The following is a 16,421-nucleotide window of genomic DNA, read 5'->3' on the forward strand; positions in this document are numbered from 1 at the left end:
TTGTCCATTTCTCAAACTAAGACTAATGAGCAGCTATATATTTTTGTATTTCCTGTAAGACTTTCAAATATATTTATCTCTCTTCCAGAATTTGAACATGTGATCTTGTTTATCAGCAGCCTGATGCACTATCTGTTGCACTACCAAACTCCTGTGTGCAGTATCTCTGCTGGACGTCTTCTGCAGAGCACTAAGTTTTGCCAAGAGTAATTTTATTGTGCCTTGGGTCGTACCTCATGACTGATAGTCAGCAGTCTAGTTATAATATATGGATCCATTTAAAAAGTGGTAAAGTTTGTTAGTTTTGAGTGAGTTTAATGATGTTACAGAGGGCACGGAAAAGAAATCTGTTGTTGCATGTATTGCTACTGTAAATGTGTGGAGCATAAATGCATCAGCTTTTTTAATGCTTCCACTATTCCTTTCTGTTGTTAGTTAAAAGCTATAAATGCATTTTCTGTCACTCAACAGCTAAACTGTTGGCAGAAAATGTATGTAAAAAGTCTTAACTTCGGCTAATGCTTCTGTAACACACACATAGCTTTGTCTTACTCCTAGTAAATGACTTCACTAGAGCATCAGCCAATAACAGAGAATTTTTGATCATGTGACCAGATCTCGATATTTAGTGATTTTTAAGCAGTAATTACATATCAATAACAGGTATTTTGTGGAATATTGACCATAAACGCTATTTAAATGTTGTAATCAATCGGAACCATATTTTTAACATAAGAAAATGGTCTATTAGATGCACCAGTGTCATTCTGCAAATTTCAAAACTAGGCCCCTATTGTGTGATTTTACTTGAGTGACACGCATAAATAAGCATACATGGAGATTGCTCTATATGCCAGTGACATATATGTAAGTAAACTTTGACACAGTCAGCAATTGATGCAAAGTTGATAAATCAGTATTAAGGCTGATATAAGTGCTGCTGATATGTCGGCTTCCAAATATACAAACTGGGCTTACAGCATATATATTGAACTGCCTCTTACCAAATGTATTTTCCCTTTCAGGATGTGGGTCACTGTAGGTGAACCACCAAGTGACTCTTCCAATGATTCTGAGACTGAGCGAAGTAGCGCAGTGGTTAGCACAGTGGACTCGCATTCAGGAGGATGATGGTTCAAACCTGTCTCTAGGCATCCTGAGTTAGGTTTTCCTTGATTTCCCTAAATTGCTTAAGGAAAATGCTGGTATGCTTCCTTTGAAAGGGCATGACCAATTACCTTCTCCATCATTTCGCAGTCTGAGCATGTGCTCTGTCTCTAATTACCTCATCGGCGGGTTGTTAAACACTAATCTCCTCCTCCCCCTCCCCTTTGCCCACCCACACCCTCTACCCCCCTTCTTCCATGATTCAGACATAAATTATATGGCTGCAGTTACTGCAAACAATAATATTACCTTTATAGCCAATACTGACTGCTATATGTCAAATGCAGATATTGGAGAGTAGTTAGGAGAACGAGCAGTTTACCAGCTCATATTTTTTTAAAGCAACAATCCCACAGGCATTATGAGTACATGCATTAGTAGCCAACAAGACTATCCTCTAGTCGGGAGATAAAGCTGATTAAAAAGTTATATATAGTATTTATATTGCAACAATGTCATATAGATAATTGAAACTACATCTTCAAATTAATTACAGCATGGGGCATTGTTTGATTATTACTGTGATATCACACTACATCTACTCTCTCATGATACTTGTTGCTGACAGATTGCTGTTGGGTGACCGAAATAGCACCTTGCATTCAATGAACAAGGGGGAAAAAAGTAAAGTGATCTTCATATAAAGAGCACATCCTTTTTTGTGTTGAGAACGGTCAACATTGCTCTGCAGGATACATTTTTAAACTTCAAAGTTAATGAAGGTTACCAGTGATAAAGCGCATCTTTTGAAACCCAGCTTTGTGGCTTTTCATCTCACCAAAGTACCATCTGTGGGGATGATGATGATGATGGTGATGAGGATGTTTTAGCTTAATAAAAGAATGGGTTTTTGTGGTGAAGTCTTTAGTCCAATTACCCACATTTTGATGATTTCCCCCCCCCCCCCCCCCCCCCTCTCAAATAGTTCCAAGCAAATTCGTAGATGGTCCTAACAGTAGGCCATGGATCACATGTTCCTGCACACTCTGTCCATTACAAGTAATATTAAATATGAAATATTATTATTATGCACAATAAATCAAGACCGTGACTATTGCACAGTGTAAGATTGGTTAAGTGAATAGCTGCAGCTGAATGAATTACTGTCTAAAGAGGTCCACATTGTTTTGCAGCATAAGCATAAAAGAACCCTAGAAAATACCTTTGCAAGTGATAAATGTGACACCTTGCTGTCAATACTATTAACTGACAATCACAAGCAAGACTGGTGATGCAACAGGTGGTGGGATGTGCTACCAAGGTGTTGATGAGAGTCAACTGTTGAACAAAGATAGCAAATGTGGTGTATGTTATTTATTTGAAACAGAATGAACATTACAGATTCAGAATGCTTTGATGGAAAAAAATTAAAGAAAAACACTTTTAGGAAGAAAACTGAAAAAATAAAAAAATACATTTATTCTTTAATGAGGAATATAGCAAGCTAAACAGAAATACACACTTTACATCAATACTACATGGTTGGTGTGGATGAGCTCAACTGTTACTACTTTTGGAGAGCACTTGATAGTTTTTCTGGGATTATTTAAAGGGTCAAATCTAGCAAGACATCAACCTAGATTATCTGACAAGTTCTTAATAAACGAAATTATGCACAGTGGTTAAGACAGAAGACTGTGGGAAGCAGTTTTCAGATCCCTCTCAGACCAACCACATTCAGGTATCTTGTGGATTGGTTGAACATGCTCAAGGTTTATTGAATTTCTTAATATGAGCAGGTTATTCCATGCCCCATTCTTTGTTCATACCATTATGATTGGATTTTTGTTTCTTTGGAATGAACTGGATAGCACCACATTTGTTACTTTTGTTTTATAGTGGACCTAAAATGACACTGGATAAGATATGAACTGTAAATAGTATACTTGTCATAAGTGAATATAAACATTAAGTTACTTCATTTCATGTAGTAGTTAGTGTATGTTCAACACCTCCTACTTTCTCAGGCAATAGGACTACTCATATCTATGACTAAACATTTGAAGGAAACACTGATATTCTGTGCAATTCTAAAATCAAGTGATTGCTGAAGATTAACTCTTTTTGCAACATGTACTGCTTATGTAGATAAATTGAACATGTCATTTCAGCCAGAATTGTTACAGGAAGGGCTGGATATAGTAGTATGAACATCTTTGCCACAGCCACACCCAAAACAATCAGCACATATATAGTTTTTCAATTTATGTAAAGGTTTGTCATTTCTACTGAGAAGGTGCATTGCTAGGACCATCTAAGAATTTGTCTGAAACTATTTGAAAAAACCAAGAATAATTGAAGACCTTGATATCAAATGGGAGGAAGTTAAAAGTTCTTTCTCGAAGATGAGATTCCAATATTGACAGTGTTAAAGATAAACTCCCTTTGAAACACTGAGTACTAGAGCTTAAATGCCTGCTACACTTAACAGTGGACAGAACACAATCTTGAATGAAGAGCAGAGCTGTATGTAGTGCATAACTATTCCACAGTATCAATTCCTCCATTTGTCCTTTTTAGCTGCATTATCAAAAGTTGGGATGGCATGCATTGTAGACAAAGAGTACAACTGATTTATTTTGTATTGGGACATGAGACTCTGTAGTGATCCCTTTTGGGGATGCAGATTGTGAGAAGCTCACTTACCAATTTCAGAAATTCCCAAGGTGGTTCCCTCTTAACTCTTTAAAGAGTATCTCTTCAGGTGAGTGGCTTCTCCAGATCAGTTGTGAACTAGTGTACTAGTTACCAAATGCAGTGTTTCTGTTTGAACCTACAAATGACGAATCAGACATTTTACAATGTAACTTGATTTGTTAAACACCAAGTAGGATGTGTTCATTTTCATGTCACAATAAATTTCAATATTGTTCATGTAATAGGGGTTGATATCATTGGCATAACGTAACGCAAAAGTTTAGTGTGTGTGTGTGTGTGTGTGTGTGTGTGTGTGTGTGTGTGTGTGTGTGTGTGTTGGTGACATGTTTTGTATATACAGTAGGAAGTTGTAATATTTCTGAAAGTTGCAAACTTTCTATCAGTTGAGACAAAAGTACACAGGCTATACATATATTTACTGTTGAAAATAAATTTACCAAAAAATTGATGCACAAGATGTTTTTGCCACCCCTCTTGATTCGTTGTGCTCAAAGTGAAAGTAAGAATTCATATGACTACCGTTCTTCATAACTGCTAAATACAAGCAACCAAGGGAGGCCGTAATTTCAGTCTTTGGTGTGTCTGGGAATATTTCACAATGTTGCATTGCTTTTGAAAGTAGCTGTTAATATATGCAATAATGTCATCCATAATATTATATAGTATTGTATGAAAGAGAGAAACTTCCTCAATGTCATCTCTACCACCATGTTTCAGATCTGGCGGTACTTTCACATAATTTTTGCTTGTAACCTTGCATTTTTATGAATAATGATTCCATCATTTACGTACATTGTATCACTAGAATCCTGAACTACTTCTACACTACTGGCCATTAAAATTGCTACACCAAGAAGAAATGCAGATGATAAACGGGTATTCATTGGACAAATATATTATACTAGAACTGACATGTGATTACATTTTCACACAATTTGGGTGCATAGATCCTGAGAAATCAGTACCCAGAACAACCACCTCTGACCGTAATAACAGCCTTGATACGCCTGGGTATTGAATCAAACAGAGCTTGGATGGCATGTACAGGTACAGCTGCCCATGCAGCTTCAACACGATACCACAGTTCATCAAGAGTGGTGACTGGCGTATTGTGACGAGCCAGTTGCTCGGCCACCATTGACCAGACGTTTTCAGTTGGTGAGAGATCTAGAGAATGTGTTGGCCAGGGCAGCAGTCAAACATTTTCTGTATCCCGAAAGGCCTGTACAGGACCTGCAACATGTGGTCGTGCATTATGCTGCTGAAATGTAGGGTTTCGTAGGGATCGAATGAAGGGTAGAGCCAAGGGTCGTAACACATCTGAGATTTAACGTCCAATGTTCAAACTGCTGTCAACGCGAACAAGAGGTGACCGAGACCTGTAACCAATGGTACCCCATACCATCACACCAGGTGATACGCCAATATGGTGATGACGAATACACACTTACAATGTGCGTTCACCGCGATGTTGCCGAACACAGATGTGACCATCGTGATGCTGTAAACAGAACCTGGATTCATCCGAAAAAATGGCGTTTTGCCATTCATGCACCCAAGTTCGTTGTTGAGTACACCATCGCAGGCGCTCCTGTCTGTGATGCAGCGTCAAGGGTAACTGCAGCCATGGTCTCTGAGCTGATGGTCCATGCTGCTCCAAACGTCTTCTAACTGTTCATGCAGATGGTTGTTGTCTTGCAAATGTCCCCATCTGTTGACTCAGGGATCGAGACGCGGCTGCACAAACCGTTACAGCCATGCGGATAAGATGCCTGTCATCTCGACTGATAGTGATATGAGGCCGTTGGGATCCAGCACGGCATTCTGTATTACCCTCCTGATCCCACCGATTCCATATTCTGCTAACAGTCATTGGATCTCGGCCAACGCGAGCAGCAATGTTGCGATACGATAAACTGCAATTGTGATAGGTTACAATCAGACGCTTATCAAAGTCGGAAACGTGATGGTACGCATTTCTCCTCCTTACACAAGGCATGACAACAACGTTTCACCAGGCAACGCTGGTCAACTGTTGTTAGTGTATGAGAAATTTGTTGGAAACTTTCCTCGCATCAGCATGTTGTAGGTGTCGCCACCGGCGCCAACCTTGTGTGAGTACTCTGAAAAGGTAATCATTTGCATATCACAGCATCTTCTTCCTGTCGGTTAAATTTCGCGTCTGTAGCACGTCATCTTCGTGTTGTAGCAATTTTAATGGCCAATAGTGTATCAGTTTCATTGGTCTAGCTCAAATCATTGCCACACTGAATTTTCTATACCACTTCTTTCTTCTTTCTTCTTCTTCTTCTTCTTCTTCTTCTTCTTCTTCTTCGATTTCCCACTATGTATGACTGTGGCCTTTGTTTTTCTGGACTATTCATCCAATATTTTTAGTATTTCTTCCTTAAAAGACATGTCATAAATACATAAAATGTAAATGTAATGCAACTGTTTAAAAACATAATGTGACACTGAGTGATTAATTGGTGCAGGAATGTTGTGCTTAGTCTGTCAGGGCTACAATGCCTACAAGAAAAGAAAATGTTTTTTTATACACCAGTGAATCTGCGTCAGGTTTAATAAAAATTAACCTAAATTGATTTAGGTCTTTTGAAATGGACACTTCAGTTTCCTCCCCATTCTCCTGCTATCTGAGCTTGTCCTTCATCTTTAACCTCTTTGTCAGCAGGATGGTAAACCTTCATCTTCCCTTGTCCTTGATAGGGCTGGTTTTGAGACTTAGTTTAGCCATCTCATTATTTTAATTTTTTTGCTCCTCCATATATTGGCTAGACATTAATTTATGATGTCCATAAAATAGAAAGAAACTTCCACATGGGAAAAATATATTAAAAACAAAGATTCCAAGACTTACCAAGCGGGAAAGCGCCGGTAGACAGGCACAATAAAATAACACACAAACACACACACACAAAATTACGAGCTTTCGCAACCGGCGGTTGCTTCGTCAGGAAAGAGGGAAGGAGAAGGAAAGATGAAAGAATGTGGGTTTTAAGGGAGAGGGTAAGGAGCCATTCCAATCCCGGGAGCGAAAAGACTTACCTTAGGGGGAAAAAAGGATAGGTATATACTCGCGCGCACACACACAGATTGATCCCCCCCCTCCTTGCTATTGCACAAAGTACGTAACATGATTGTCACCCCTGTGTCCCTAAGTTATTGTGGGGACTACCAGAGTACTGGAATTTCTCTTAACACCAACCAGCTCAAACAAACGTATCTGCACTTACGTGTCTGTCTGTGATACTGTATGAATTATAAAATAACCCTGATTTTTTCTCCCTCTCCTCAGTACACACGCCATCAAGACCCAATGTGTACAAGAAGATACCGTCGTATATGAATGACAGTACTCTTTTTCTGTAGTATTGGTTTGTCTGTATTTATACAGTTGGTTCTTGACATACTGTTTACCTTCATGATGAAAGTATCTGTCAACTGTGTTTGCTGCTACATGTCAGTGGCATCTATATCACCTGCAAACAGTTGGATGCATATAATGTGCCTGTTATTTTAACATTTTTCTTATGAATACTGCATTTTAACAAGTATGAGATTTTGCTTCACCATCACAGTTTGTCACCACAGTAACACAGCTTTCATTACTGTGAGTAAAGGGCCTGCAAATCATATTACTCACCCATGTAGAGTGAATGAGCTATTGGTACAGTATATGGTTTCCAAGAGCATTAGTTTACCTTTTCCGTTGTGCTCTGTGGAAAACTTTACTTTTATCTCCTAATTAATGGTGCATATTTTACAAATTTGTAAGAAAGGGTTGTGCTAACAGTTTAAAATAAACAGAGTGTATTGATTTTGCACAGGAAACAAATTATGGGAGGGATCATATTTTTATAACCACATTGTCAGTACCTTTATTCGGAACATCTGATACATAGCAATCTAATTCTATGCACTGCACTACTAGTTCACTGCAGCACTGGAATGTAATGTACTGTACTTTTTTTTTTTTTAATGTGTGCATATTTTGCAAAACAGCTCCAAAAACACACACATTTACACATGGTTAACAATATGGCGTAAAATTTGTATAACTGGGAGTTCGGATGTTTTCATTGGCATTGGAATTTATTTTTAAAGTACTGGCAACATATATCTGATTTTCCAAATGATTCCCAAAAGCATTATCTGTTTTTCTGTAACTGACCCTAAATAGCCTTACGCATTCAGAATAGTATAACTAAAGGCAGAAATGTGAGCCTGAGTAATGTAGATAAGATATTGCTTTAACATCTGGCATTCTGGGAGTACTTCAAAATTCTAAACAGTTTCTATCTATCAGCATGCAATTATTGGTTGCTAGTTGGGACATAGTTATCTTTTGTCTTACAAGAAATAATAGTGAGTAAAAGCTTTCCAGTGTTTCCATGTACATATGTTTTGATAGTTACCGCAAAGAAGAAAGGATGCAAGTTCACTGTCCAGATGAGGTTAGCTGTACTGGAATGAGTTTTTTTCTGAAATGTTGCTAGTAACTCTGCCTTTTCAGTTGTGCAGATCTTATTCTGCGAGTGTCAGTGTTCATGTTACTGATAACCGTGCTTTGTTTGCTTTTTCTTTGTCAGATACATAATGCAACATTTAGCTTCCAGATACATAATGCGACATTTAGCTGATACCATAATGTAATAAAATATTTTGAGAACGCCCATCCTATGTTGCCAGATGGACTTGCACGAATCTATTATGTGGAAAAAAGTCATTTTTAGGCTACTGAAAAAATAGCAGATTGAAAATCATTCTTTCATGCAGGGTAAACAATTTTTATTCACTGTGACAAGCTGCTGTTTTTCTATAGTTAAGATACTGGGAGGGGTTCCTGCTAAACAAAAAGATGATGTTTGTCTGTGGGAAACAAACATTATGTTATCTTGCTCTTAATACTAGATTAAATAGTAATATTCTGTGACAGTTGATAGATGTGAGTGGGTATGCACTGGCACACATTTAATCTTGATCAGAACACTCATAATATCCTCGTACTTTAATATTTGCATTGATGTACATCTTAGTTATTCTGTAAGTGCTTTGCCTCATCTCTCACATACACGAAGTGCACCAATTGAGGTTTTGTGGAAAAATCTTTTTAGAGTTGATGCGGTAACTGGTAAATGGTGTAACTTTTATTACCAGTGAGTACTTTGACTAAAAAAAAAAAAAAACAACAACATAACATTAGCATGCCACAGAACATTTTACAATTGTTACATCATTCAATTGTCTTCTTTGATTTGTTCTTAATGTTTTTTTAACCTTCATCTTAGCTAATCAGATTCAGAAATGAGTTGCAGCTTGATGAACTTTGTTTCACGAATGTTATTAATAAACTTTCATTGTTTACTGCACAGTTTTACACTCTAAAAATGTGCCAATTCAGCTGTGAATCTTTTTTCCTGCTACGTATTGACATTTCTGTTTTGTGAGGGAATATTGGTGAACACTCCAAAAGAATCAGTGAAATAACTGTTTTTCTGTAGAAGCATTGTGCTTACCGCTAAGTTGAGATGCATTTTTCATTTATGTTATATGATTTCAATTTGTGTTATTATTATTATTATTATTATTATTATTATTATGTTGTTGTTGTTCTTTGTTCGTTTTTAATTGCTGATGACTGACAGAAGTTACAAGTGCTTTGCAATGACAGTCTTTGTTATTAAATGCTCAGCTTAAATTGATTGCTGCCTTTTGATGTACTATTAGGTGGGATATGCAAATAGCGCAGAACCTTTTTTGTTACTGTCATAATGAGTTACTAATTAGCTACTTGACTTTTGAATCTCATAGTTTAGTAACTGGCATCAGTGGGCAAGAAGGAATAAAGCAAAATTTTACCAATGCATAGGCTTCCACAGATGAATTACTGTCACTTAAAAAATTATTTTAAACATTTCTGGCCCTTTCATTTCAGGAATTTAATTTTGTTGTTGTTGTTTTTTTCCTTGTTGGATACAATCCATAGCCTAAAAAGTCTTATTTTCTGTACAGTACAATTGAGGCAGCAGTTGCCTGCTGCCTAATATACATTCAATTTATTATCATTTTATAGTACTTTCTCAAAGTAGGATATCTCATTGGTAATTTTCAGATGTCCTTGATGAAGAGTGCCAAAACTGAAGCTTGCAAGTTCCCACTGCCCACATGTGTTGAGCCAGCAAAATATGGTGTGTTGAGTAGTTTTTAATCTCATTGTTAGTCTTATCAGAGTGCTTACTTTACATTAATTGGGAGAAAATTGAGTTGATTGGTACAGTTTAGTGTATAAATCGTTGTAGATATTGCTTAGCTTGTTTGAAAACTATGCCATTCCTTAGGGACTTCAGATCTAGTAATGCACTTAAAACCTCCAATAAATTTACTACAAAGCCTGTATTCTTTTCTTCCCTTTTAATTTTCTTTATTTTTTAGTTTATTTTCTTTTTATGTTACCAGTAAGTGTGTGCAGAAAAGTTGCATGGGTTCTTATAGGTATCTTAAGTAGTAAGAAACATTCATAGACCTTCTGAGATATATCATAAATGGAAAAAACTTACTGTGTGGTGTGAGAGTTACATAACAGAAGTGTAAAAAGTTTTGGGTGTAAGGAATAAGGTTGTCAGTATAATTTTTAAGTATGTATTACTTGTTGCCTTGCTCTAACATGTAGGACAATCATCAATTAGAGCACATTGGTTTGACATATGTTCAAGAAGCTAGTGACTTTGTGCATATTTATATTTCTTTTAATGTGGTACTGTGTCAAACAATGTGAAAACAAATGTCAGCCTGAAAGGCCGTTATCGTGAAGAGTTTTGTTTGTATGTGACCTTCATTCTCATGAAATATTCTTTTAGGGAAAATAATCTAGGTTCCTTGTTTAACAAGCTATGTAGCTACAGTGTGATTTAGGGGCTTTGGAGGGAGCGTGGTAATGGTGTAGAAGTGAGGCATATATGCTGTTTGCTCCCTGCTACTGAATATATACTAAAGTTATTTAGGAGTCCCAGTGAAATGGTGCCAGTCAGTGTGACCAATACTTTGAGATTAAGAAATACACATACATGAATTAATTATCTGTTTACAAGATAGCCAAGGTTCATTTTGGCTAAAATGTGGTATTGCTGGATTTGGAGGGAGCATCGCGTGGACCTCCAAAGAGTTCTGTGACCTTTTGCTGTATAAAGTGCAGTGGTTGACATGGCTATAGTGATTGGTGTTGCAGAGTGTATACACACTGGGAAATCTGGGAAAACATGGGAATTTTTTCATCTGGGTAAAACCTGAGAATTTTTTAGAATTCTGGGAATATTTTATTGTTTCAATTTTCAGTTAAATTTTTGTAATTTTGACTAGTAAGAACTGATACCCTAACAAAGATTTTTACCTTAGCCTGCTACTGCAGAACAATACCGCAACAGTAAAACAGAAACAAAAGAATAACACCAAAATAAAACTTAAGTTGCAAACAAAATGCACCATTTACAACTACAAAACACTCTGCACACACAAATGTCTGCCTACAGAAAAGTTCACCAAAGGCTTTAGGACGAAGACTATGCAACACCACAAACGGCTTTCGATGAGTGTGACATCACAACTGTTTACATTTCTAATAGGTCATGTAGAAATATTGTGATTGGTGCTTTGAGAAGTGTTACTTTCAAAGTAAATTTCCTTTTATGCAAGGTGAATTGTGTTGAATGGGTGATGAGTTTCTTAAATCATGGATCGTTTGAGTCTCATTCAAAACTTAACTCTTTGAGCCGCTTACAAAAATTTTGAGCCCAGAAGCCCAACCATTTACACAAGATACTTAAAATTTTAATGGCACATTTGTGTTTGATACCTCCTAAAGGGCAACAAAAGCTCAAAGAGACCAAGCTTCAAGTTTAGTTTTTCATATTTATTTTAATTCTTTAATAGATTATAAATTATGCAATAATGATGCAAAAAGTATAATTATTCTTAACAAAAGGTCCAAGATCCTGCCTAACCACACCCCAGGGGAAAAAAACAACAAAAAGCTTTAGATGACTGATGTTTTATGTGCAAGCTTAGCTTTTCTTGTAGTTGTATTGTATGTATATTAATTTAAATCATTAACTTTCCCCTTTTGTGTGTTCTTGATGCTTAACAGTGATGTTGCTGTCAGCTGATTACGTCACTATTCTCTGCATATCTTCTGTCGTTTGCTGGCAAGATCCAATGACATGCTATTACTGACTGTCAAAAGTGATTTGTGCAGCACAGTTTCAGTTTCAGTGCTTTGGAAGCTTCTGTGCTGTATTTGGTGGAATTCTTGTTGTTGCTCATCAAAGATCTTTCCAGAACATGTTTTTTTTTGTCAGTTTCATTTCCTAAAGTGCTGGAGAGCTCTACACCAATGTATAAAACTTCTACTATTCAAAACATTAATAAGTTTTACAGTGATAGGCTTTTCCTTTCTTATTGGCAAACAAGTATGAATTTCTTCAAACTACTCTCTGCAGAGCTTACGTGAGGAATCTGGGAGGCAGTTACACCATAAGCTGTAACAAAGTTCTTTCAAAATTTTATTTAATAATGTAATCGTTCCTCTCATTTGAAGGAAAGTCATAACACGGTTCAGGTGAAGGAAGAACAGGGTTATAGTAATAAGTATCAATGTGTGTAATATAAAATAAATCTTTCCTAAAGAAATTACATATCCAAATAAACTCTGTTTGTCTGAAAATCCTTACGAATTACCTTCAGCCCAGTATTTGCTGTTTGGTTAGTTGGCAGAATTGGTACCCATATATTGGTACATCATGGGGTTTAGCTGTGTTGAATGTTAGTTGATTGGCATTATATTCATTGTCAAAATCTCAAAACTTTTTCCATATAATTGTTTTTAGATGTTCAGACATTTGTCACAAGTTGCTGCTTTTATTGATTCAAATGCATTTTGAGCTTTGTTAGTGAATCTTTAGGTGTTTGTTTCTGTCTAAACATCTATTCACATTAGATGTTGAATATTTTTCGCTTTCACAAAACTGTTATTGAATTACTACATTTCTCACATCAATTTAAAAGTCTTGTGTATAGTGGTTGGTTAGATTTATGGAAACACTACAAGAAATACATGCTTGAACATAAATTTGTATGCTTGCCCAGCGTGCAGGTTGCATTGTTGTATTTGACCATGAATGCCATGCATGCAGTGTCCTGAATATGTAGCAAGTGTCAGTCATGGTCAGAACGGTATTCTGTGTAGTTGTGAATGCGTTATGTCGGAGCTAAGTGACTTGGAATGTGGGCAGATTGTTGGTGCTCGTATGGTGGGTGCTTCTGTAACCAAGTGAGCCAAAGTGTTTGGTATTTCAAAAGGCACCATATTAAAGATCTGTATCGTATACATGGAAAGTGGAAAAAACATCATCCCCTAAGTAACAACACGGACAAAAGTGTGTGTTGAGTAATCATGATGGACTGTCATCGAAGAGGATTTTGATAAAAGAGGATGACTGCTGCCAATGTCACTGAAGAACTGCATGTCACACTCGTGAACCCTGTCAGCACCAAAATAGCTTGGAGAAAGTCCCATAAGCAGGGAATTGCAGGCAAGCTAGAATTTCAGAATCACTCATCAGTTATGAAAGTGCCCATAATAGGAAATCGTGGTGCTGAAGCCATTACATGTGGACTGTGGAGCAATAGAAAAATGTTATTTGGTTGGATGAGTCTTGTTTCTCACTGTTTCCAACTTATGGCTGAGCTTATGACCCAAGAGTGAAAAATGGCAGGGACTCTGTGATGATGTTGGCAGCCATATCGTGTTATTCTGTTTGCTGCACTGGTACTCCACAAGATCCCATTACTTTTAAGGCTTATGTGACTATTTTGGCTGATCGGATCCATTCCATGCTACAATGTTTGTCCCTCTTATTCTAAGATGTCAGGCCACTCGTTCACACAGCTCACATCTCCCCTGGCCACCACAGTCACCAGCTCTCAATATTATTGAGACTTCATAGTCTTCTTTGGAGAGAAAAGTGTTTGACCACTATTCACCTGCATCAGTGTTACCTGATCTTGCCACTGTTTGGCAGGAAGACTGGTATAAGGTTTCCTTGAATACCATACATGCATTACCACACCTAAACAGTGCAGGAAAACCATTAGCACTCAAATCAGCTTTCAGCTATGTTTCCATATTTTTGTCCATGCCCAGTAAAGTAAAGTTTAATTTGAACAAAGGAGCATTGCAATGAAGCTGTTTTTTGTACTTCACACTGTACATTTAAATATCCTTGAATTACGTTTTACATTTATGTTAAAATGCAGCAACTTCAGTCTTTTGATAGCATATGTACGAATGTTTGGCATAACAGTACAAGACTATGTTGTGACCATAAGCAACATAACCCACAGTTCTGAATATTATGTGCAGTGTCTTTTTCTTATAAAGGGAAGGCATTTTACGATGAAGGCAGGAGTTGTTTATCGTGGAATAGCAACAGATGATGCCATCCACATGCAGTATTGTATTGAGAATCTTCAAAATCCTTTCCAAAGGAGTATCTACACTACTGTTGTCCATCAAGTTCTTTCACTTGCTATAGTTGATCATTTCTAGCACTTAGTGCAACTAGCTTCCAGTGAGTAAGACAGTAAAACAATAACACCAGTTTGTTACTTTATACCGGTTTATCTTCAGCAATATACAGTCTTCCAGAAATTATGTAAAACCACTGATCACCAAGGAGGTATTGTAGTTCATGTGAAAGAGTCTTCTTAATGCCCAATTCCTAAAGTGTAAAGCAACACAATGCAAGGAATATGTTAGCAGGTTGACACTTTTATTTGCTGCACTACTGTTTGGAAAAATTGAAATGAAATTTATTCCACCAATGAGGAACATAATGCTGCATAGATGATCAGCGTTACAGACCTGTTCAAGCACTGTGACTGTGGAAATTCAGTAAAGAGTAGCGCCATCACTTGCTGCAATCTGAGTCACTAGAAGTCGTGGCATGGAATCTAAAAGTGACCTATCATATCCCAGACATGTTCAATGGGCAACATTTCAGGCTAACAGGCAGGCAAGGGAAACAATGGTACCCATCGTTCTTCGAAGAAGGCTTGTACTTTATTTGCCACATGCAGTATCCTGCTGAAATATGTTATGTGGAACGACTTTCAGGAGGGGCAGTACCTCAGACTGTAAAACATCCCTGATGTAGCAGAAGCTGCTAAGTTTGCCATAAAGACATACGTGGTGAGGTCACACATTACAGGCAGTGGCGCCCCTGACCATCACTCTTGGTGTTTGTCCACTGTGCCGCTCAACAGCACAGTCTGTTGCATTGTGTTCACCATGGTGGCATAGAATGCATCTGCAGCCATCACTGTAGGACAAGTTGATGTGTGAGTCATCCAAAAAAACTACATTTTGCCACCCAGCGCGTCATTGCAGGCATTCATCTACACATGTGCCACCAGTCCAATCTGTGAAACACAAATATGTCCACACCTGTTTCAGTGCTCCAACACTGTGCCGATACTGTGGATGAAGCTGTTCTGTCTGTTATGGCCATGTGGGAAAGATGGCAGTCAACTCACACTGTGGTCACATTGTTTCGTCCAGTACCCTGTTGGCACTGTGTATGGTCATCGTCTCTCCACTGGTTATTCAAATGCCTTTCTGTTGAAGCGGTGTGCTCTGTATAATTCTCAGTGTCACAGGATGACAGACCCATCTCTTGGAGACCAATCATTCAACCCTGCTAGTATTCTACAATGTGATGTCGGCAATGCATAGTGGCACATGATTACACATTTCCACTTCATATGACGGCTCCGCATCAATTGAGTGTTGCGTAACACAGACCTGTCTCGTCACACAAGAGAGAGTGCTGTTGGGCCTATGTGCACATCACCTCTCTGCCATTTAAATCACTTATTGTGGTTCCCTATGATAAAATGTTGAATTTAATTATTTCAGTAATGCTCAAACTTGTAAAACAAATCAAACATATAACTGAACACATTAGAAAAACTTACAAATCTTTGTTCAGAAACCCTAGCCCAGCATAAAGGAGTAGACAAAGTAACAAATTACCTCACCCTTAGATTTGTTTTACTAGGAGTCCCAGAAAAATTTATTAAAGTAGCACTGAATACCATCACATAATTAAGTCATATTCCAATGAAATTATATATTTATAATTTGTCTGTATTACACAACAGACACAGAAAATATAACAAGAGATGATGAGATTCATAATCCTTTTTTTGTTAGTTAGCATGAAAGTTAAATTTCGTACTAAAATTTCAAATGTCTAAATTTCATGCACTCCATCATAACAACATTTCATCAGAATGAATAACTATGTCACATGATTTTGGATGTTTTTTATTTTATTTATTTATTTATTTTTTTACTCTGCCACATACAACACATTATAGATGACGTGATTAATGCAGCAAGTGACTTTAGTATTCATTATTTGAGAAGTAGGCGGGAATGCATAATAGATCATATTTTACATTATACTCACTATCTTCAATGAAGAAATTTGCAGCACAAGTAAATTTAAGGATTTTAGTAC

The 16,421-nt window shown here is 37.2% G+C and overlaps 1 protein-coding gene across 4 annotated transcripts in view; it reads left to right on the top strand.

Annotated features, from left to right (window-relative positions):
* Positions 1 to 16,421, top strand: part of LOC126297385 (uncharacterized) — a 305,076-nt gene that overhangs the window by 65,919 nt on the left and 222,736 nt on the right. For 3 of the 4 annotated variants that reach the window (XM_049988116.1, XM_049988117.1, XM_049988118.1), the window contains exon 2: positions 9,959 to 10,034. The exons of the other annotated variant lie outside the window; for it this stretch is intronic. The gene's annotated coding sequence lies outside the window, so the exon portion shown is untranslated. The remainder of the gene's footprint in view (positions 1 to 9,958; positions 10,035 to 16,421) is intronic. 4 annotated transcript variants of the gene reach the window in all.

Source organism: Schistocerca gregaria, chromosome X, assembly GCF_023897955.1.
Source record: "Schistocerca gregaria isolate iqSchGreg1 chromosome X, iqSchGreg1.2, whole genome shotgun sequence".
Classification (NCBI taxonomy): domain Eukaryota; kingdom Metazoa; phylum Arthropoda; class Insecta; order Orthoptera; family Acrididae; genus Schistocerca; species Schistocerca gregaria.